We start from the raw sequence: 21,907 nt of genomic DNA on the forward strand, positions 1-21,907 counted from the left end.
TTTGTGCCCTAGGCTCACTGGGGTAGCGCTACAAAAGCCTTAAAGCCTTACAAAACTTTATTGAGTTGGCAAAAAAGTTTTGTAATTTGAAAGCGGGTGTCTTCATGGTGGCCTGTCCCTTACTCCTGGATGACTGAGATGCTGTAGACTTTAGACTGGCTAAATGCCAATCATATAGGGTACAACACTCTCTAAGATCTATGTAAGATATGCTTGTAGCCCTAATTCCTTGAAGCTACAACTTTCCTAAAGGGAAAAAATGCACTTATAGCTATGTATTATTAAGACGCTAAATCCACCTCTTTACTGAGCTTAAACAAGAGAGACAGTTATTTCTTTCTTAGAGCAAGGCATTTCCCACTCCATAAGGCCATGTGGAGACACAGGCTCCTTCTGTATTGTCGCTTTGCCAGTTCTAAGACATTGCCCTTCATCCCACAGTCTAAGATGGTACATAACCACCTCCATTTTCCAGGTGGAAGAAAGAAGACAAGCAGGGAAGGCATGACCTTTTTAAGGGTATGACCATTGCTTGGATTGGAGTCATGTGATGGACCCAACTTCAAGGGAAGCTGGGTAATGAATGTACCTTTGCTCCTAGTGTCCATATGTCTAGCTAAGAATCAGGGGTTCTTAAGAGAAAAGGGACAATAGATGTTGTTAGACAATTAACCATCCAGGCCTTAGCTTCCTTCTTTTTTTTTTTTCTATTTTTTTTCTATTTTTTTTATTATGTTACGTTAGTCCCCATACAGTACATCATTAGTTTTTGATGTAGTGTTCCATGATTCATTATTTGCGTATAACACCCAGTGCTCATTGCTACACGTACCCTCCTTAATACCCATCACCCTGTTACCCCATCCCCCCCCCCCTTCTGTAACCTTCAGTTTGTTTCCTGGAGTCCAGAGTCCTTCATGGTTTGTCTCCCTCTCTGATTTCTTCCCATTCAGTTTTCCCTCCCTTCCCCTGTGGTCCTCCACGCAATTCCTTATGTTTCACATATGAGTGAGATCATATGATAATTGTCTTTCCCTGACTGACTTATTTCACTTATTTCACAGATCCGATCCATGTTGATGCAAATGGTGGGTATTCATCCTCTCTGACGGCTGAGTAATATTCCATTATATGTGTGAATCACATCTCTTTTTCCATTCATCTGTTGAAGGGCATCTCGGCTCCTTCCAAGAGTTTGGCTATTGTGGACATTGCTTCTATGAACATTGGGGTGCATGTGCCCCTTCTTTTCACTACATCTGTATCTTTGGGGTAATTACCCAATAGTCCTTAGCTTCCTACTTGACCAAGCTGAGCAGCCCAGTTCAGGTCTCAGCAAGACTTGGGTTTGAATCCAGCTCTCCCACTTGCTAATAGAATAAACTTAGACAAACCTCATACCCTCTATTTTCTCAGTTGTAAAGTAGGCATAATATCATAGTAATTCCAGCTTCACGGACCATCAGGGGGATGCATGTAGAGTACCTATTCCAGAATCTGTAGCTGGTATCCAAGCTCTGCTTGGCTCCCTCCTTTCCCTCCTTATCTCATCGTGCTCTACCAGGACAGTAACAAGTCCTGGAGTATTTCTTGTATTTAGCTTGCTCCAAGCCTGCTCCTCCCAGACTGTGAAGTCGTAAGAATAAGGATCATGCTCAAATAAGCACTTGGTATTTTGAATAGATTGCATAGTGTCTGGAACAGACTAGGTTCTCGACAATGTTTGCTCTAATAAATAAGTACATACATACATACATAAATACATAAACACATAAATAAATACATAAACAAATGGAAGGCCACTGTTTATGAAGCTGGACATGACCATAAAGGGTCCATATATGCTGGCTCAAGATGGCACCCTGTGTACCGGATACTGTGCTAAGATTCTTACTTGAGTTAATGGATTCATTCATCATTAGGAGATGCTATTGTTGTTATGCTATTCAGGGAAGACAACTAGGATACAGAGATACTACTGAATTTGCCCAAACCCACACAGATATTAGGTAAAGAAGCTGGGATTTGAACCCAGGAACCCTGGTTTCAGGATTCATGCTCTTATCAATGTGTCATACTGACTTTGCTCAGGTATAGATCAAATTTGCCCCTGTTTAAAGGTAGATTAAATTGGACCTTTTCAATTCAATTTCCAAGAAAAAAAAATTATCTCCATATCCTCAGCTATTAAAAGAGTCATTTCAACTAGTCTGGTAGGGTTTTTTTTTCTCCTTTCCTCTCTCCCTCCCTCCCTCCTTCCCTCCCTCCCTCCCTCCCTCCATTCCTCCCCCTCCTCCTTCTTCTTCTTTTTTAAAGATTATTTATTTATTTACTGGGGGTGGGGGAGAGAGCAGAGCAGAGGAAGAGGAGCAGAGGCAGAGGGAGAAGCAGACTCCCAGCTGAGCAGGGAGCCCAATACGGGGCTTGATCACAGGACCTTGAGATCATGACCTGAGCTGAAGGCAGACACCCAACCAGTTGAACCACCCAGGCGCCTCCCTCTTTTCTTCGTACGCAGCACAGTACATCCTTTCCCCCAACCCAAGTCATTGTAACATGTAAAACAGAACACAGCAAAGTACCAGAATTGGAGAGGGTCATCCCTGGTCTTAGCTATTAGGTTTTCCAGTCACCTCTCAAGGGTCCCTTAGAACAAGGTCCAAGATTATATGCAACATACTTTGTAAACATCAATTTCATTTACCTCCTTCCAGTATAGGGGGGGAAAACTGAGGCCAGTGCAGGAAGGGATTTGTCCAAGTCTAGATCAGAAGTGTAGAAAGTGTCCCAGTGTCCAGTTCAATAATATATGCCACGAATCTCCAAGAAAGCGATCAGATGCTTTCAACCAGGTCACCCCAACTCAAGACTAGGAGGTTACAGTTCAGTTGTGGTGAATTACAGCTTCAGATAACTAAGGAAAACACACTGAGTATTTAAGATTGTTGTGGTTAGGCAAAAATACATGTGGCCAATATTTGGAGTCAGAACATTTGTTGCGATTTGTGCTTTGAAAGGCGGACATGTTTGTTTATTCTAAGAGCTTGCAAAGTGCCAACTCCCCAGCAATGAATAACTTAATGACTCAAATGCAAACTCCAAACTCCAAACTGGCTTAAGAGAGGTGGCGATTATGGAAAATCCTGCTTCATCTAGCCCAAGGAAATGACCACCCATGAGCTGGAAAACCAACCTCAAAGCGGGAAAGAAACAGAAGTGTCCAAAGAAGAAATGGAAAACACAACCCAGAAACAAACTGACCCTTGAACAAGACCATGAATGAGCTGAGTTGGGGGTAGTATTCCAGGGTGGTTTCTCAAGTCTGCTGGGCTCCTGTGTTCTCCATGAGGATGTGATGTGAAGACAAGAATGTCTACTTTAAAGGGCCCCAGAGAATTTGTATTCCAGAAACCTTAGATTGTTGTCTTAAAGCTGGGGTTGCAAAGTCCATGTCCACTTTGGCCGGGCAGGAAATGTAGGTTAGTAAGTGAGCCGAGCGTAAGATGATAAAATGCAGCTGGAACTCAGGCTCAGTGTTGGGAGGTAATGGGAAGCCGTGGGGAGTGGGAGAACTAGAGCAAGCCTGCCGCTGCCCACCGCTAACCAATTGTTGCCATGTGGAAACATGGGTCCTGTGTTGACAGGTATTGCAATTTGTCAAGAATCTAAAAACGTTTTCACGAGCAATCTGCTTTTTAAAAGATTGTCAACTAAGGCACAATTTCAAAAGCAGGGTGGGAGCTCTCCTGTGCATCAGTATGACCACTAATAGTAGGCATGGACTGAATGTTGTGGTCCCCCATTTAAGACCCTTGGAGTAGATAGAGGACCTCTAATTCTACCCGTTCATTCAGTAGATGTGAAAAATGGACGTTGGGATTCATCTTTAGTCCCACGACTATGTCAGTGACAGAGCTGGGACAGGAACCGTTATGAGTTCTACTTTTCTTTCCCTTGTAACACAGATTCTAGACCTGTCAGTCTTCCACAATGAATGGTTATAGATACCGAGTAAGGACAATTGAAAGCCCCTGCCTCTCATGGAGAAAAACAAATCCTACCCTAGCTCATAATGACAATGATGTTGGTGGTGACAATGATAATAAATATCAGGTAGAGTGCTTTGGGTGGCAAGTAACAGAAAATCCTGATTCAAATTGACTTAATACATGAAATTCTTATCTTCCATACCTGGAAGGGCAGAGAATGGACAGGAGCCAGATCCCGTGTGATTAATGACATTATCAGGAATCTGGGTGCCTTCTGTATTTCTGCTTTGCAGGTCTCATTTTGCTTCATCCCCAGATCCCTCCCTCCCTCCCTCCTCCCTTCTTTCTCTTCTGTCTTTCTCTTTCTCTCCCTTTCCTCCTCCTCTTCTTCCTTCTCCTCCTTCCTCTCCTCCTCCGTCATCGTCGTCTTCTTATTGTTTTCTCTCTCTCTCAACAAGGCTGCCAGTAGTAAGTGACTCTATATGCTTCATTGTTCCACCCAGAAAGAGAGAGAAAAAATTGTTGAGACTTCTCCCCTAGGCATGGGTTCTAGATCCTCTCTTCCATCTAATTGAGCCTACTGTCCATTTCTGGACCAATACCAGTAGACAGGGAAAGCTGTGTGCTGATTGGCTGAACTGTGCAGTCTACTTTAGGAACTGAGTTGGGGCCAGTGGAGGAGGGGTTTGCATGTCTCTGGCTACCTTCTGGTTACCCCGGACAGCCTGGCTCTTCTCAGAGGTCAGTGAACCAACTTATGAATCTTCAGAATAGCGTCATGGTGGGCTGGACTCTGGACTTTTCCAGAAATATCCCCAAAGCCTGGCTCTCTCTTTTCCTTGCAAACTTAATTTAAGACAGAACTTCTCAAACTTTAATGGAACCAGATGCCCCAAAGAACCTGATAAAAGTGAACATTCCAGCCCCCCATCCTCAGAAAAGTCTGAGTCAGGAGGTCAGAGAATCTGTATATTTCACAAACTTCCTAGGCGATTTTGATTTGGGTGGTCAAGGGTCATACTTTAAGGGATGCTTCTCTAGACTATGAAAACTGGATGTCCCATAACTCAAGAATATAGAAGAAGTGGCCACCAGCCATCAAAGAAATGCTTAGGCTCATGACATTTCTTTTTTGTGACTACCTTTGAATTCTTGGAATGAGAGAAGTTCATCTGAGTTTGCAATCACGGTTTTCTGGAGTACATTGAAGGAACCTTTGGACAAAGGTGAGGAAGTGTTGGAAAGAAGATAACAGGAATGTCATCTTGTCCCCTCAGCTTCTACCCATGTCCCGAATCATCCTCCATGAGTGGGTCATAAGACACAGGAAGCAGGGATGTCTTGATTGTAATTAACCAGTGTAACACTGTTTGTGGGATTTTAGCCACTGTATGATTTAGGTTATACTTACATTAAATAGAGTCAAATCCCAAGTGACAAAATTAGTTTATTTCAATTCTCATTTTATCATTCTGATAAGTGGAGGGAGTGTGGTGCTAGCATTTAACTCCTCTATATAACCTGCTATATCCCTTTTTGACAAAGAGAGAGCAGAGCTTGGGTTCAGAGGCTTGAAATATAATATCCACATAATCATATTAACTTTAATATAATTAAAAGCATCTAGCGATCATTTAATTATATTGTTTTGCTTTCATCAAGTGTCTGATAGGATACATGCTAGATTATGCTGACCTAAAAAAAAAAAAATCCCAGTGGCCTAAAACAACACAGTCTTATTTGATATTTATACTACTTGTGTATCATGGCTCTCAGAGGGGTTCTACTTGTTGGAATTGCCCCAAGGCCCTGGGCTGATGGAACGGCCACTATCTCAAACATTGTCAGTTTTCATAGCGGAGCAAGAGAATTTTGAAAATTCTTATATTGGCCATTAAATACTGTGGCCTGGACATGACACAGGGAGCTTCTGCTCACAGCCCATTGGCCAGAACTAGTTACATGGCCCTGCCCAACGACAACGGCCCATGTGACCAGGAGGGTGGAAATGGAAATATGTGGTAGAGAGCAGAGATGCTCACCACCATTGTGGCTATTTGTTCTGTCTTCCAGCCAAGGTTCTTCCAACAGTGTTTTGTTCCCCATTTGGAGGGTGGCTGCCTTCCCTAGGGAAGGCATTAACATAGATATCCATGCAGAACTGTAACAGGACAGCCCAGGACTTGCTTCTGGATTCAGTCCCTTCCTGTCTATGTGACTTTGGGTGAGTCATTTCATCTCATCCATCCTCAGTTTCCCATCTGTAAAGTGGGATGGTAATAACAGCACCGACTTCGGAGAGTCATTGAGAAATTGAAAGCAGTAATATATGAGAAATTGAATGTGCCACATAGCTATGTGCTCAGTGTAAGTGCTAGCTATGGCTTGAAGTGCCCCAGAGCCAATTAGTTCCATAAACAATTATAGTGAAGTATAATGGGACGCACAGGGCGTGGGAGTGCCTAGCAGTGGGAAGGAATACAATTTAGGGCTTTATGAGACAGTTTTCTCCCTGAAGAAGCAGGGCTCCAGGAGGAAGTGTGGTTAGCCAGGTGAATAGCATGGCAATGTCTATTCCAGGTAGAGGGAGTGGCAAAGGTGTGAGACTGTGGTGAGCTTTAATGGACTTCTGCCAGAAATTCTGGGTTGACAGCCCTTTTGCATTAATGCTTTCATTCTTTTCCTTTGGTGCCTTGTGAGTGATGTTGGGTTGTTGGCTCTTGCAGAAGTCCTGATTCTCAAGAAGGGGTTCCAGGCTTCCAGATCAGCCTTTGCCTTGCCCTTTGGATGTTAATTTCCTAAGGCCCAAGACCCATTCATTGAGACCTTGAAACTACTCTCTCAGGGGGACCTGTGAAGGACTGCTACCCATGGTGTACTGGGCTTTTCTTAGAGGATTTTTGGAAGCACAGGGACTAGAGAAATTAGGGATTGAATTACTGTAGGGAGTGAGGGATTTTCAGAGTCTAGAAAGCTGGGGTGTGTGTGTCATGGCAAGGGTTAAGGAGAGCTGGGGAGGAAGACTCAGGAAGAAACCCACAGGCAATTCCTATAAAAGACAAAAGATGGCAGAGCTCTGGTCCAGAAGAACTAGGTCATGACCTTGCTCATTTCATGCCTTTACCTTTCCCCGTCATTTTGGCTTGGATTTGCTCACCATGAGCCCTCAACTAGGTGCGTGGGTTTAAGAAAACTTCTTTGAACCCAATCTTGGCTGCCACAGCCACCCAGCTGAAACTCGGCTGAGGCTGGTGGGTAGTATCATTTGGCTGGCACCCTGGCCAGAAAGTCATTCACCGAACAAACTTGACTGTCCGGAAAGAACTTCCACTTGACGGCTAGGCAAGAGCAGAGCATACTGTGGTGAGGTGCGATGGAAGTTTCCTACCCTCCAGGAATCATGAATCAAACAGGCAATGAGGCTGACGAGAGCAACAGTCATGGCGGCAGTATTTGCCACCATGACTTAAATCCCTGCTGTACGTCGGGCACTGCAAGAGGGCCTGGCTGTGGATGACGTCATTCAGTTCCCACAACAGCCTTGAAAGGGAAGCACTATTTCAAGGGTCCTCTGCTCTATCTGATTTGACACAGCTCATTTGAGGGAATAGCCATGGCCGAAAGGAAAATCATGGTTTTTATGACTAGGAAACATATGTAGTAGATGCCCCAGACCTCCTGCCTTATCCCTGACTCTGTTACCCATCTCCTCATTCAAGAAAGTTTAAGGACTTGCTATTTTACTGTTTTGACCATGTCCCCCCAAATGAAATTGTCCAATACACTTGCACCGATGTTGCCATTTTGAGATGATGGAGCTGAGGCTGAAAGGGGCCAAGTGGCAGAGCTGAGATTGTTTTCTTAATGTCACCCTTTTGTTTTGACACAGTTTCCGACTTGCGCAGAAGTGGCGAAGAATCCCTGTATACCCGTGACCCAGGGGCCCCAAATGTTAATGTTCCATCCCTTTCACTTTATTTCCCCTTCCTTTTTTTTTTTCTAAACCATTTGAGATTCAGTTGCAGACTTAATGCCCCCTTTGCCTCTAAATACTTTCGTGTTTATTTCCTAAAAACAAGGACAGTCTCTGTGCAGCTATTAATATCAGGAAACTGATATTGATGCAGGTACAGTACCATTATCTAGTCTCCAGACTGTAGTTCACCAATTGACAAATCGTCCCAATGACGTCCTTTATAGCATGTTGATAAGAAAGAAGAAAGAGTAGAGAGAGGGGGGTGGGGGTGGGGAGAAGAAAAGAAAATAGGAAAAAAGAGAAGGAAAAGAAACATTCCTGAATCACTCAGTACATTCAGTTGTCATTGCCTCCTGAGTCTCTGTTAGTCTAGAAGGTTTCCTTAGTGTTTCTTTGTATTTTATGACAGTAACAGCTTTGAAAAGCACAAGCCAGTTATCTTCTAGAATGTCCATCAGTTTGGATTGGTCGCATTAGATCTATGTTGTGTGTGCTTTTGGCAGGAACACCATAGAAGTGCATCCTAGCAGGATGCACATGAGATCAAGATTTTTCCTAGGATTGGTGACGTTGGCTTTGATCATTTGGTTAAGGTGGTGTCTATTATTTATAGCAAATTGTGAGTCGTAAGAATTTTGTGGGGGGGAGAGAGTTTGAGAGTATATGAAGATCAGAGCCAGGACATTCAACCTAGCTTTGACTCCAGAACTGACAATTATCTGCTACACTTACCATCTCCCTGTATAGCTGGCATTCATTCAGGATTTACCAGACACTGTGCTAAGCAAGCTCAATACATTATTTCTTTTAACTCGGAATAGTTTTCAGCGTGATGGGGTCCCATCTATCACACTTAGTCTTCATCAACATTATACAATATATTCAGGATCTGGGTAAGTTAATCACCTCTTGCTAAAAAGACTTCTGAGAAAAGTGAACTCCAGGTCCATCCACTGGTCAGAGAATTCAGACTGGGAGCTCAAATGGCTCTCACAGATTCCCAAGGAGCAGATGTCCCCAGAAGGCTTATCCAAACAAAACCCCGGCCAGAGATGTGAACTAATAGGGGAAAATCCATGTGCGTGCGACGCAGAAAGTGTCTAGATGTACTGAAGGAATGGCTTTTTATGAGATTTAATATTCCCCTCACTGGAGACACATTGCTATCAAATAATAAACAGCAGAGTCTATGGTGTTGATCTTTAAAGTAAATCCTATTGCTATTAGCTTATCTACCCAACTATTAAAACTAATAAAATAATAAACTTTACGACATAGACACTTAGCTCAATTCTACCCCCCGCTTCCAACTGCAATTTTCTCCTTCTATGACTGTTGGTTTTTCCAGCAATTTCCTGCTTATCATTAAATTATCTGGAACATTTTCATATGTTTGGATGACAGTTTTCAGTTGCTCTGGAATATTTATATCTCTCCCCACCCCACACTCTCTTCTCTGACTCTCTGTCTCTGTCTCTTTCTCTTTTGCTTTAAATCGAACCTCATTGTCTGTCTTCACTTCCCCCTGTGTTTAACTTTTGCAGCCTGTCATTCTAGCAGGCAAGAAGTGTCCTTATCAGGTTCAGAATCACCTGGCTCTTGGGGTCCATTGCAAGCTTACTAAAGGAAAGGAAAAAAGGTAACTGGGGAGGAGCAGGGGAGACTCAACATTCATTTAAGCTACATTTGATCTGTGGTCTCTGAAGGCCTGGCAATGTCATGTTACAAGTTTGGGGAAGATCAGGAAAAAAAAAACAAAGAAAGAGAGAGAGAAAGAAAGAGAGAAAGAGAGAAAGAAAGAAAGCAAAAGAAAGAAAGAAGGAAAGAAAGAAAGAAAGAAAGAAAGAAAAGGAAAGAAAGGGAGGGAGGGAGGAAGGAAGGAAGGAAGGAAGGAAGGAAGGAAGAAAAAGAAGGAAAAACAATGTATAGAAAGGTTGCTTCTTACATGGGTGGTTAACTCCATGAAGAGCGAGGGCATAAGACACATGTGTGTAGAAAAACATATCCTTGACTCTCCCTTACGACGTAGCTTTGTTAGAGGCCAGTCTCTCCTCTCTGCATAAGCCCACCAGATCCAATTTTGCTTCCATCGTTAGATCTCTTTCTGTATTGAGAACCAGAAAAAGTAGCTGGCTGTGTTTACGTGGCATGTTGCATGAAAAAAAATATATTTAAGGCCCAGAATGGCAGATGCTTATGCACTAGGATGGCACTGGAGCTCGGGTCTGACAGAATGTGGACTGAATTTTTTGGCCTCGGTCTTAAGAGTATCTCCAAGAGACAGGTAGACATGGGGAGTGAGAGTCTGTTCTCGTGGCTCAGGGATCTTATGTTCTATCTCCAGCCATCCACATGAGCCAGTGTTCTGCCAGTGGTCACAAAAGCATAGTATCGGGTAACAATCAACTGCCTGAATGGTGATTTGACTCACTGCCAAAACCCCACAGGTCTTACACCTTCCCCCTTCTTTTTAACTTAGTGGATTTGTGTATGTCTGTGTCTGGATGAGGTGAGAAATATGTTATTCAAGCAAGAAGAAAGACGTGCTTAGGAAGATTTTTAATTTAGCCTGAGTACTTTTGTACTCTAAAAAGGACTTTTCTCCACACCCTGCCCCCACCTGAGGATGAAAGAGACATCTATTCATTCCAGAAAATATGGAAAAAGCACTGTACTGGTCAGGGGACTTGATTGTTAAGAAACACAAGCCAATGACAACTGGCTTAAGCAAAAGTTAATTTATTCAATGCAAAGTCTGGATCTCTCAGAACTGGCAGGAGGTTTTGCAAATTAGGTTTAGAAGGTGGGAATGAGGCATGGAAGCTGTCGGAGGCGGGGGAGTGGGGGCCATGGCCGCAGGGTTGCCGTAGGAAGACTCAGGTTAGCATACCTCTGCTATCTGCATCTTTTTTATTGCATCATTCCATAAGTGTTAGGGGCTGAATTGTAAAGTTGATGTGTGGAAGCTCTAACTTCCAATACCTCAGAATATGATTGGATGGGGAGATAGGGCCTTTCAAGGGGCAGTTCAGTCAAAATGAAGTCACTAGGGTGGGGCCTAGTCCAACCTGACTTGGTGTCCTTATGAGATGAGGAAATTGGGACACACAGAGAGACACCAGGAATACACACACACACACACACACACACACACACACACACACATGCACACACACACACACACATGCACACACACACACACACACACACAAAGAAAAAGTCACATGAGGTCAGAGCAAGATGGCAACCATCTGCAAGCTCAGGAGAGAGAAGCCAACCCCGAGGAAGCCTTGATTTTGGGACTTCCAACTTCCAGAAGTGTGAGAAAATAAGTTTCTGTTGTTTAGGCTCCAAAGCCTGTGGTACCTCATTATGAAATCCCTAGCAAACCAGTAAGCTCAGGAAGCAAAGTTTGGGGAGAGGACATCCAATTGGCTGGACCGAAATCACATAACTTTTTCCTGGTTGTATCTCTTGATTTCTGAGATGAAAGGTAGAGACCTGAAACTACTTTGCTGCCAATGCACAACAAGGTAGAGATCATCCTTCAAAATAAAATCTGGATGTGGAGCAGAGTCTGGTGATGCCTGTGGTGGCCAGGCTCCTCGATGATCCCCAGTTAGCAATGATCTTCACTACTGGTGTTCGCACCTTTGATTGGTCCCTGCTCTATTGAGTCAGACCTAGTCTGTGTGACCTATAGATGATGTCAGAGGAAACCATGTCTGGCCTCTGAGTTAGGTCATAAAAGGTGTTTATGCATTTTCCTCCACTTCCCAGCTTACTGGCTCTGGGGGAAGTAATGGCCATGTATTGAGAATACTCAGGCGGCATATGGAGAGGCCCCCGTGGGCAGAAACTGAAGCTTCCTGCCAACAGCCAGCATCATGTTGCCGGTCATGTGAGTGACCCACTTGGGAGGCACATCCTCCAGCCTAGCCTTCAGATGAGACCACAGCCCCAGCCAGTTGAAACCACAACCTCACAGGAGACTCTGAGCCAGAACCACCCAACTGAGCTGCTCCCAGATGACTGACCCACAAAAACTGTGAGGTGAAGTAATGTTTATTATTGCTTTTGGTAGCTGAGTTTTGGAAAGAGTGCTTGGTAACTAAAACAGTGTCCCACCCACCTGGCTGTCGCAGGCACGTTTACAGTGCCTGGGAGTTATGTCCTTCCCCAGCCCCCGTATGGCCCGATGCCAACACTGGACTGGTTCATGGGTATGAAGGCCCTTCTGTCTTTCTCAGAGAGGAACTGACTCCAGAGCTCCTCACAGGCTCAGGCTGAGGCTCCGCTGCGTTGGAAAGCAGTACCTCTTGGCTGTGTTTCTTCTTCCCTACCTTGCTTCTCTCACTCCATTACTGGTTGAGAATATACCTTCAGTCAATAACTTGTGCAAGAACTCTCATGTCAGGATCTGCTTCTAGGAAAACTCGCCTCAGACGGACCGCATCCAGGAAGGAGCACTGGCTGCCAAGCAGTCACAAACATGCTATGCCTAATACAGTCCATCTCTTCACTGACCCTGCTTGAGCTTTGTCCATTCACACACTTTCAAATACGCTCTATCTAAACATCCACACCTCCCTGTACAAACAGACACAAACTTGCCTGAAGGGAAATAATCTGGATCTGTCCCTGGATGCGTTTACCAGGAGTGTGCGCTTCCTGGATCACTTTTAGTCTTCTGTTTTCTCATGACTGTATTTCAATATCCCGCGACCTATGAAATGGTAAATTTCACCACTGCCATATTCCATAGGAGGCGTGAAAGGGAGAAGAAAGAGAAGCAATGTTATTTAAAATACATAAATACATATCTGATACACACACACAAATAGAACCAGTTTCTGTAACGACTTGCAACGTTATGGATAATCTTTCTTACTCCTGCACTACCTGTTCCATATTCCCTGCTTGAGGTTGTTTGCCCGGCAAGGTGACCCAAACCCTTATTTCTTAGAGGGCTCAATCCTCGGTGTCCTTGCATATAAGGATTTGCCATAGTTTTCCAAGAGCTTGGACCACTGGATGTGTCTACGTGGGGTTGGGAGATACTGGAGATATCCCTTGACTTCCATGTGTACTCATCCAGCTCATGTTTTCTGTTTTCCCCTGATAGAGAGAGGGTCATCAGTCCCTTTGTGACCACACTATAATAGGCAGCCTCACCTCTCAATTTGGTGGAATCATAATCAAGTTCCCTCTTAGAAGTGTCACAGGTTGAGACTGAGATTCAGAGATGTGAAAATCAGTGTGGGATGTGGCACCTGAGGCAGAGGGCAATGCAGTACAGTGGAGCAATCCATGGCTTGAATCCCAGATCTGGAATTATATTTATTCAACATATTAAAAATTATTTCCTGAGTCTCTTCTTTGTGGCAGTTACCATCCTAGTTACTGCAAATAGGCTAGCACTTATAAGCCAAGTCCTGCATTTTCCTTCTTAGCCCTGTGTCCCCTGGCAAGTTATGTCACTTCTCTGGGCCTCACTTTCCTGACATGTAAAATGGGCTATTAATACCTACCAGGGGAGAAAAATCACTTTTTTTTTTGTCACTAGGGAAACGGGGACAATAATACCTGATCTTTCTGGGAGCTTCAACTCAGGCCAATGTACAGAGATCCATCCATGCAATGAAAAATTACTGAGCATCTATTATGGGCCAGTAAGGTCGGCGAGCTCTGGGAACACATCCGTAAACAAGGCAAATACAGGTCCCACCCGCTTGGATCCTACACTGTATGAAGTTAGATCTCAAGCAAAGAAAAATGATCATTGTGATGAGGGTTTCTAATAAAATTGCAGCCCACTATGGCTACTGTTCTCATTCTTCCTTTGTCCCTGCCCTGTTGGCTCTCAGGAGCTACTTAAAGACTGCCAGGCTTTGGAGAGCATAGAATACCCTCCCTGCTCATTTGCTGAGACCTTAAAAGGAAAGTAACATTGCTGGTTCCAGGACAGCAAAGCCAGGTAAGAGTTAAAAGTGAAAAGTTCCTTAAGGAACAACCACCAATGCATCCACTGCCATGTTGGCTGAGGCTCGCTGTCACTTTGCCATGACTTTAGGTTTATGGAAAAAAAGAAACCCTACAGAGAGGAAGTCGTTTTTCCTACAGCACAGCTGAAAATCCCATTGCTCCATGGAATTTTTTTCCTCTTTAATGTGCACAGTTTTTGGATGGATTTTGCTCCTCCGTCAGCTTCCTTTAGACGTTGTACTGTAAGGCGTATTTATGGACTCTGAAACCCAATATAAATGGCCAAGCACTAGTTCTGGGGTTCTCTGGTCCTCGCGGAGTGCGCCTAGCATAGTGGCTGGTGTTAATAAACGCTCGACAAATGTTTGCCAGAGGAACTGTTGCCTAGAGACTCCAGGTCAATCATAACTTTCTGGAAGTTCTGTCCCATTGACTCCCCTCACTTGCAGAAGAAAAAAGGTGTCGGTCTGTTTTTCTGCATCCGGGAGTCTGGTTTTGATCTGTCAGGGTACAAACCCATCAGGACTCTTAGGTAATTAATGTTTGAGGAGCACCTGTTCGATGTAAGTTTTGAATGTCAGATCCTCTAGATATTTAAGAAACGAGGAGGTGAAGGCATCATGTCCATTGCCCCCTCCTGTGAGAAGACGTTATGGATTTATTCGGCTTCAATTCTTAATTCATTTCCACGGGGATCATGCTGACTAGTTGCTGCAAGTCTCTTGTATCCGCTGAGATGCGTCTGTCTTCTTGTTGGCTCATGGTTTTGCCATTAGTCTGATGAATAGACTCAGTCTAACATTCTTCAACTCCAGAGTAGGAAGGGATTCTCAGAGCCACCCTGCTGACCCTGTCATGTTACAACACAGAAAGCTTCCAGTTGGACTTTCACAAGGAGACAGATCAAGCACGGAAACAGTTTCCTTTTCTCTGGCCAGCTCATTCTGGATCGAGGGAGTGCAAGCCTCGCATGCTGGTCTGAGGACTGCCCAAGAAAGTAAGTTTCTTTTTTACAGCAACGGTTGGAATTGCTCTGCTAGGAGAAAGCTGTAAGTAACTAGTCCTTTGCCAGTATGCCTTGCCCATCATAAAGTTCAAGCGCTTTTATATTAATTGACTAAATAGTTACTGAATAAATGGGAAAAAATGCCTGAAAGGAAAAGGACACACAAGGGTGGACACATAGTAGATACTCTATAAATATTGATGAACATATCAAGAAAGGAATAAGTCAATAAAATGAAGACGGGAGGGAGGGTGATTTCCAAGTTGAAATAACGTTAAGTAAATACTATTAAATGAGTTTGAATGTGCGAGATGATTGCGGGGTGTCTTCTTGTGGATAATGGCACCCTTGACTGTCTTCCCACAATTCACAGGGCTGGTTTCTCTGGACCCGCCTTTGGTACAATGCAACTCCTCCCTTCTGACCACAGTCGTCTGGACCAGGAATGGCATCTAGCCCAAGGGGACAAATCACAGTATCTTCTCCAGGAAGACAGCACTGGATCTGAGACTGAGAGGCTCTCGGTCCGAGTTACACGGATTGTAACAGGCTCCTGTGGGGTCGTTTTCCCCTCACCTGGGGGGTAAGGAAGGAGGAAGAGGTGGTTCCGCCAAGAAGCAGAAGAAAAAGAGGTGAGGGAGACACAGAGCAATCTGAAGGAGAACTCCCTGGATTTCTGAGACTCTTCTAGTCCCTCCAGAGAACGCTGAACCTGTATCAAGTCCCCAACACCGTCCCTCAAGTAGCACAAACTCATTTATGTGCATACGCCCCAGACAGTCTTCACTGCGCATGCGCAGAGAGGAGACCCTCCGGGCCTCGTGGTCTTCCTTCAGGGAGCATGGCTGGACCCATCAGCAGCTCTCTTGTTTCCTGGTTCCGGTCCCACCTCCTCATCCCTTGAGATTTTTTTAAAATTTTATTTTAAAGATTGTATTTATTTATTTGACAGAGAGAGACACAGCGAGAGAGGGAACCCAAGCAGGGGGAGTGGGAGAGGGAGAAGCAGGCTTCCCACCAAGCAGGGAGCCCAGTGGGGGGCTGGATCCCAGGATGCTGAGATCATGACCTGAGCCGAAGGCAGACACTTAAGGACTGAACCACCCAGGCGCCCCCATCCCTTGGGATTTAAAGAGGAGGGGGGCGGGGGCATAGAAGCGGAAGAAGGAAGGAAGAAAAAAAACAAAGCACCTCTGCCCTCATCCCTCTAAGCTGGTTGGTGGGGAGCTGTTATTTGACTTGGTTTCTATTCAGGGCTGAGGTTTGTCTTCTGTGCTTTTAACATGGTTTTCAGTTGCTTTATGTTGGCTTCGGGTTGCTCAAGAAGACTGAAGGGTGTCCAGGGTAAGGCTGTGGTGTGTGTATTGGCTGGTTCAGCTGCTGGGCAGTGGAAGGGCCTGACCTCAGCCTTGAGTGAGGGCATCAGGAGTTTGCTTTCTGGGGGTGCCTTGTCCCAGCGATCAGGACAGAAGGCACCCATGTTGAGTTTCAGGAAAAGCTGATTGGAGTCGCCCTGCCGTGCTTTGTTTCGTGGGACTGCCACTAGGGATCATGGGAAACAAGTGGTTCTTCTCTTCCCTCTCCTCTCCGGCCAGGGAGGCTGGTGGTTTTGGCTGCCTCGGTGGAAAAACAAATACCCTTCCACAAATAAGTTCTTCTCATAGCCTTGAATTAGTGTTGGCAAAAACACCTCTGAGTGGGGATTCCACAAAGGCACAAGCCAACCACACCTTTGAAGAGGGAGGACCTCAAAAGAGGTGGGGTGGCCGGCTCGGGTGGAGCAGTTCTGGGGCGACTGGGGGCTTGTAAGGGTCCCTCAGTGGAGATGTCAAAACTGAGAGCTCGGGAGGCATGGAGGGACAAGGTGCCCCAGCACCTTTCTCTGGATCAGGCCAAATACTTTCATTTTGACCGGTTTCCTAGGTGTTGGCAGAGGCAACTGTGGGTCCTAGCGGCCAGTGAATCCACGGCTGTCTGGGAAAAGCACAATTACAACAGAAAAGGAGGAGAAAGGAACTCGCTTTGCAAATGAACTTGCAGACCCTGGAGACTGCACATAAGGGAAAGTTTAAAATAATGGCACTTTGATGGAATCTCTCTCTTCAGCCTGAAATACATTTCTCTCTCTCTCTCTCTCTTTTTTTTTTTGTAAGCGTCACTAAAAAGGAGTCCTTTCTCAGCATCCCTGTCCCTTCCACCCTCTGCCACCCTGGCCCCCTTGGCTGGCCATTTCCTCCCCTTGCCCTCACGAATCCGCTGGGCCTGCCAGTCTGTAAGTTAGGGCATGACATCTTTGCACCATGCATAAACACCCCTCACCATTAAGAGCTCCATCTAATGAGAAACAGAGCCACGGAGGGGAAGCTTCAAAGTGGTTAACGGAAGGAAGTGCCTGGAACGAAATCCGACTTGATGTCCCAATTAATACGTCCCCTAATTCTATTTCCTGCCCTTGCGGGCTTGCGGCTGCCTCCCCTGTAATTTCTGTGGGAGACGGAGGCTTGGCTGATGGGGAGGAAGGAACCTGGAAATGGGGCGGCTTCGCGGATGACTTGATACGCAGGCAATGGGCATATTAGGACAAATTAGGGAATTAAGGAGGAGGAAAAAAAAGAGACAACGACAGTCAGAGGAAATGTCATCCCAAGTAATAGTATTAATGGAGACGGGGGCTCTGCTGGAGAGAGTGGCTGGAGAAATTGAGAGCTGAGAGTACCTGCAGAGTGGTCTTTTATTTCAGCCCGGGAGAGAGGAGCTATTGTTGCCAGACCCTTTCCTTACTGCCCCGGGCGGGACCTTGGGGTAGAAGTAGCCATGGGTCGGCTCAGGAGGATGAAGGGCAGGTGTCTAGATCTTAGCCAAAAGCCCTGTGAATTTAGATGAAGTCTTTGGGCGTAAATAAAGTGACCTGTGAAGATAACAGCCCAGGAACAACCCAGTTAGAATAAGTGGTGGGCTCTGGGAAATGATCAGACTTAACACGGAGTTCGTGGTCTGTCATCATGAGCTTCCTCTGTGGCCTTGTCACCTTTCACTCTCCTTCTAGACCTCCACTCCACCCCACTGTTTCCTCAGCCTCCAAGCTTGTTTCTCTTATGTAGCTTTGCACACACAATGTCTTCCTCCAGCTTTGCCCTCTCCTTCTTTGCTCCTGTGTATCCATGAAGTCCAAGTTTACATGGCTTCCCCTTGCTGAAACATTTCTGGCATGTAAGCTCCCTCTCTGTGTTCCTGTGGGACTCTCTTTGGATCTCTGAGACATTGTGTGCTCCTCGGCATTGTAATAATTTGCTTTTGTGTCTGGCTTTCCTCAGAGAATGTCTCCCCAAAGAGACAGAGGATAGGACCAATGGTATAGGTTTTTCGACATCCACAGTGTCTGACATAATATAGGACCTCAGTAAATGGAAAGGGAGCAAGGGGGAGAAGAAAGAGGGAGTAGATAGAACAGGAAACATCTAGAGCTGTGTTACTCATGATATATGGATATTATCATTGTGTAACACAGACATGAAATCAAGCTGAGTTCACTTTAGGACTCATTCTGTTCGACCACGTTGGCCAGGCTACCCAACATAGCTGGTAATCAAGAGCTTATGCTGGAGCCCTGGGTTCACATCCTTTCGTAATCACTCAGTTGTAGGGGAGGACACTTCCCCCCTCTGAGCCTCTGTTCCATCATCAGTCACATGGGAAAAAGGTGGTCGTGAGGATCAAACAAGATAAAGTACTGAAGGCGCTTTTCTCAGTGCCTGGTGTGTAGTAAGTGATGAATAAAATCTAATATCCATAAGAGTCGAGCCTGGGAACTCTTGTCATCCTTTCAGACCAACTGTGGTTCTCTCTCCTTCCTCTTCCTGACCTCTTCTGCACAAGGCCCGCCCCATAGGCTGAACTGTTCACTCTCCTCGCCGCCAGGATAGACAAGCCAGGGAGTGGTCCTAGCATCCGTGCCAACAGCCACTGGCATCTTGGTTACTGGGGAACAATATCATTGCTGCAGCTTGTTTCCTTAAAGGATCTGATGCCTGCCACAAACATACCCAAACAAAACCTCCTGGTTGCATCATTTGCCTGGGAGGAGAAGCGACAGTAACAATGTGTAGGTCTGAGATCCTATGCCTCTGTTCTTCCACCGTGATTTGTCAGCCAGTGGGGGACATGCGAAAAGCTGCTAAGACCACACTGGGGGGGGGGGGGCTTTCCCATCAAGATAAACCTCTACCCAGTCCATGTTCCTTTCATTATGTACCTAGGATCTGGCGTTCCTGCCTGGAGCAAAAGTCACCACTCCCTAGGCAGACAGTGCTTTATTGATGTAAATATTGGTGCAATGGCCAAATAAAGCTGGGTTGTAATTTCTCCTTAGGAAATCACCAAAAACAAGGAGAATGACCCTGAGGTCCATGGAGGGTGGCGTTAGGGCTTGCCCAGGCTTCATCCAAGTCTTTCTCTAAAGAGCTGAACTGGGTGCTCATGGCGTCGAGAACTTGCTTAAGACAAGACCTTTCCATCTGAATTGTCTGTGGATGTGACCTGAGTCCCATTAAGTTTCACTCTTGACAAACTGGGAGCAGGGACCAGAGTCCTCCTTTTCTTGATATTTCAGGATGTCTGCCAACGTTTTCCTTCTTTTTATCCTCCTCTTCTTCGAACGTTTTCTTTTTTAAGACTTTATTTATTTGAGAGAGAGAGAGAGCATGAGTGGGGAGGGGCAGAGGGAGAGGGAGAAAGAATCTAAAGCAGACTCTGCACTCGGGGCTCAATCCCAAGACCTTGAGATCATGACCTGAGCCGAAACCAAGAGTCAGACGCTTAACCAACTGAGCCACCCAGGCGTCCCGTTCTTTGAACATTTTCAAAGCCATTTGACATCCATTACTTATTTTAGGTCTTTCCTTGGGGTTTGCGAAGGGGATATCACCATCTCCATTCCATTGATGAGAAAATGGAGGCACAGAAAGATTAAGGCCAAGTGTCAACAATGTATGATGTGCTACTTAGGTCCATTTCGGAAGTGAAAGTCTTGTCCCCCTCGCGACACCCCCCCCCCCCACTGTTTCTAGGAGTGTTGCCAGTTGAATGTCTTTAGCTCCCAGCTATCTGGGTCTTGCACTCAGCTGAAGATGTCCACCTTGCTTATGATTATGTCCCCTTCCAGGGACAGCCAGCATCCCAAGACTGGCAGTGCAGGGGAATGAAGGTCTAGCCCTTTGGCCGCAGTAGAAGCATCATCCCATCTTCAGAACTCCCGTGGGGTTGGCCGAGGTCTTTGTTGAAACTGTGTCACAGCTCAACTTTTTCCTTCACACAACCCTGATTCCTTTCCTTCTCTTCCATCCCCAGTAAGTGTCCTACTCATTAATCTTGAATCTAGCCTCCACTTCCCAGGGAACCTGCCACACCAAGGTCACAAAGGGTGGAAGGGGCAAAGGTGAGGCTGGAATCCAAGTGCCAAGACTCTTGCTGACTCAGGACTTACTTGGCCAGTTTCTGAGTACTTACCAGGTGGCAGATACTGAGCCAGGAGCTGGGGATGATGTGATGAACAAGGTTCATAGGGTCCTCACCCTCATGGGACCATGTCTGGAAGGACAATGGACATTGAATTTATAGTTATTTATGGGGTGATGAGTTTAAGGAGAGGTATACCAGATGCTAGGGAAGTAAATAACAAGGGCATCATCCCAATCTAGGGGATCATGCAGGGCTTCCTGGAGAGAGTCATGGCTGAATTAGGATTTTAAGGACAAGTTATCCAGGCAATAAACAACTCATTCGAAGAGCCAGCTATTGAAGCAGGCATGCTGTTATGGTGGAACTCACAGGACTATTAGAATGAATGGAGCCTGGGGGTGGGGTGGGGCAGTGGCGTGGACTGCTTGGATATATGGGAAAGCTCTAGACCCCCATGGTATGTATGTAGCCCCCAAAGATGTCCACCATGGAGGACTTCATCTCTGAACACACCAGCTGCTCCAGCCAAACTTTGAATCTGGGCTGGGCTCATGGCTTGCCTTGGCCAACAAGAAGGCAGCAGAAGTGATGCTCTGCCAGCTCTGGGCTTAGGCTTTAAGAGGCCTGGCAGTTTCAACATTCCCTCTGAAAGCACACCATCGGGCTGTAAAGAAACTCACGCTACTACTGGATGATGAGATACCATGTGGATAATGAGAAGCTGCGTGGAGAAGCCTCAAGGAACCAGATGTAGGAGAACGTCTTCCTGGACCTTCCAGAACAGCCTGACCACCCGCCGAAAGTAATGAGAGCCCCCAGCCAATACCTCGTGGAGCTGGAGAATGGTCCAGTTGTGCCTCACTTGGATTCTTGACCCATAGCATTAGGAGATACAACAAATCATTGTTGTTTTTAGCCTTGAACTTTTGAATTAGTCTGTTACACAGCAAGAGTGAACTGAAACATTCTTCCCTTGTGAAAAGATCCCAGATACACATCCGTCCCAACAGCTCACATTGAGCATCAGTAAGGTGCTAGGCTTTTCGAGCTTGTTTCATTTAAACCTCACTAAAAATCCAATGAAGTAATCAGCATGTACGTCCATTGCACAGAGGAGAATAAAGGAGACTCGGGGTGAATGGGACTTGCCCACCTTGCACAGCTTAGAAAAATGGTGGAACATGGACTTGAACCCAGGCAGCGTGGCCTGCTCTCCGTCACTATATGGATCACCCTTGCATGGGCACAGGATCAATAAGAGCCTTGATCTGTAGATTCATCTGTTGATGGCAGACAACACTAAGCTAAAACATACTGTCCAGATAGTAATCCCTGCATTTCAGACACTCCATGATCACCCAATGCCTCTCTGGAGACCTGGCTCTTCAGTCAGTACAACTGGTCACACAGGAGTCAGAATAAGGACAGGTGGACCCCACATTGCACCTAGGAGACCTGGCTTTTAGCCTCAGTTCTTGCCCAGTGACCTTGGGT

General features: G+C 45.6%; 1 long non-coding RNA gene across 8 annotated transcripts in view; it reads left to right on the forward strand.

Moving 5' to 3' along the window:
• Positions 1–11,748: 11,748 nt before the first annotated feature.
• The window catches only part of LOC113912270, a 236,479-nt gene continuing 226,320 nt past the window's right edge, over positions 11,749–21,907 (forward strand). For all 8 annotated transcript variants that reach the window (XR_003516774.1, XR_003516772.1, XR_003516770.1 and 5 more), the window contains exon 1: positions 11,749–12,018. This is a non-coding gene — a long non-coding RNA (uncharacterized LOC113912270). The remainder of the gene's footprint in view (positions 12,019–21,907) is intronic.

Source organism: Zalophus californianus, chromosome 14, assembly GCF_009762305.2.
Source record: "Zalophus californianus isolate mZalCal1 chromosome 14, mZalCal1.pri.v2, whole genome shotgun sequence".
Classification (NCBI taxonomy): domain Eukaryota; kingdom Metazoa; phylum Chordata; class Mammalia; order Carnivora; family Otariidae; genus Zalophus; species Zalophus californianus.